Source organism: Abrus precatorius, unplaced genomic scaffold (genome assembly GCF_003935025.1).
Source record: "Abrus precatorius isolate BTA unplaced genomic scaffold, Abrus_2018 Scaffold120, whole genome shotgun sequence".
NCBI lineage: Eukaryota > Viridiplantae > Streptophyta > Magnoliopsida > Fabales > Fabaceae > Abrus > Abrus precatorius.
In genome coordinates, this window is record NW_020874315.1 from 53,113 (window position 1) to 55,673 (window position 2,561).

A 2,561-nucleotide genomic window follows, 5' to 3' on the forward strand; every position below is an offset into this window, starting at 1 on the left:
TTCCAGAAGGGGAGAAGCTGGTGTGAAAGCTTTCCTTTGAGTCGTAGGAGTGATATTCAAGGTTTTTCACTGGCCTGACATGAGTTTCGCATGTCTTTCTTTACCAGTAAGCACAAGGGGAGCAAAAGAGATCAAAACCGGAACTTGGGTCTAAAGGTGCTACAAAGTGCCAGAAAGGGAGAAGCTGTTGTGAAAGTCTTCTTTTTAGTCCTAGTACTGATATTCAAGGAGTTTCAGTGGCCTGAGACGAGTTTCGCACATCTTCCTTCGCCGGTAAGCAAAAGGGGACAAAAAGAGACCAAAACTAGAACTTGGGTCCAAAAGCGCCAGAAAGACCCAAAAGGAAAGAAGCTGGGTAGAAAGCCTTACTTTGAGTCCTAGGAGTGATATTCAAGGTTTTTCACTGGCCTGACATGAGTTTCGCACGTCTTGCTTTGCTGGTGAGCAAAAGTGGACCAAAAGAGACCAAAACTGGAACTTGGGTCCAAAAGTGCCAGAAAGTGCCAGAAGGTGAGAAGCTGGTGTGAAAGCCTTCTTTTTAGTCCTAGTACCGATATTCAACGAGTTTCATTGGCCTGAGACGAGTTTCGCACAACTTTCTTTGCCGGTAAGCAAAAGGGGACCAAAAGAGACCAAAACTAGAACTTGGGTCCAAAAGCTCCAGAAAGTGCCAAAAGGGAAAAAGGTGGTGAGAAAGCCTTCCTTTGAGTCCTAGGAGGTGTTTCAGTGGCCTGAGACGAATTTTGCATGTCTTTCTTTGCCGGTAAGCAAAAGGGGACCAAAAGAGACCTAAACTAGAACTTGGGTCCAAAAGTACCAGAAAGTGCCAAAAGGGAAAAGGTGGTGAGAAAGCCTTCCTTTGAGTCCTAGGAGGTGTTTCAGTGGCCTGAGACGAATTTTGCATGTCTTTCTTTGCCGGTAAGCAAAAGGGAACCAAAAGAGACCTAAACTAGAACTTTGGTCCAAAAGTGCCAGAAAGTGCCAAAAGGGAAAAGGTGGTGAGAAAGCCTTCCTTTGAGTCCTAGGAGTGATATTCAAGGAGTTTCAATGGCTTGAGACGAATTTTGCATGTCTTTCTTTGCCGATAAACAAAGGGGACCAAAACTAGAACTTGGGTCTAAAGGTGCCAGAAAGTGCCAAAAGGGGAGAACTTGGTGAGAAAGCCTTCCTTTGAGTCCTAGTACTGATATTCAAGGAGTTTCAATGGCCTGAGACGAGTTTTGCACGTCTTTCTTTGCCGGTAAGCAAAAGGGGACCAAGAGAGACAAAAACTGGAACTTGGGTCTAAAGGTGCTACAAAGTGCCAGAAGGGGAGAAGCTGGTGAAAAAGCCTTCCTTTGAGTCCTAGTACTGATATACAAGGAGTTTCACTAGCCTGAGACGTGTTTCACACGTCTTCCATTGCGGGTAAGCAGAAGGGGACCAAAAGAGACCAAAACTAGAACTTGGTTCTAAAGGAGCCAGAAAGTGCCAGAAGGGGAGAAGCTGGTGAGAAAGCCTTCCTTTGAGTCTTAGTACTGATATTCAAGGAGTTTCAGTGGCCTGAGACGTGTTTCGCACGTCTTTCTTTGCCGGTAAGCAAAAGGGGACCAAAAGAGACCAAAACTATAACTTGGGTTGAAAAGTGCCAGAAAGTGCCAGAAGTGGAGAAGCTCGTGAGAAAGCCTTCCTTTATGTCCTAGTACTGATATTCAAGGAGTTTCAGTGGCCTGAGACGAGTTTTGCACGTCTTCCTCTTTCGGTAAGCAAAAGCGGACCAAAAGAGACCAAAACTAGAACTTGGGTCTAAAGGTGCCAGAACGTGCCAGAAGGGGAAAAGGTGGTAAGAAAGCCTTCCTTTTAGTCCTAGTACCGATATTCAAGGAGTTTCAAGCGCCTGAGATGTGTTTCGCACGTCTTCCTTTGCCGGTACGCAAAAAGGGACTAAAAGAGACCAAAACTGGACCTTGGGTCCAAAAGCGCCAAATAGTGCCAAAAAGGGAGAAGCTGGGGTCAAAGCCTTCCTTTGACTCCTAGTATTGATATTCTAGGAGTTTCAGTGGCCTGAGACGAGTTTCGCATGTCTCCCTCTACCGGCAAGCAAAAGGGGACCAAAAGAGACCAAAACTGGAACTTGGGTCCAAAAGTGCCAGAAAGTGCCAGAAGCGGAGAAGCTGGTGTGAAAGGCTTCCTCTGAGTCCTAGTACTGATATTCAAGGAGTTTCAGTAGCCTGAGACGAGTTTCGCACGTCTCCCCCTGCCGGTAAGCAAAAGGGGACCTAAAGAGACCAAATGAACTTGGGTCTAAAAGTGCCAGAAAGTGCCAGAAGCAGAGAAGCTAGTGTGAAAGCCTTCCTCTGAGTCCTAGTACTGATATTTAAGGAGTTTCAGTGGCCTAAGATGAGTTTCGCATGTCTTCCTTTGCCAGTAAGCAAAAGGCGACCAAAAGAGACGAAAACTGGGACTTGGGTCCAAAAGCGCCAGAAAGTGCGAAAAGGGAAAAAGGTGGTGACAAAGCCTTTGTTTGAGTCCTAGGAGTGATATTCAATGAGCTTCAGTGGCGTGGGACGAATTTCGCATGT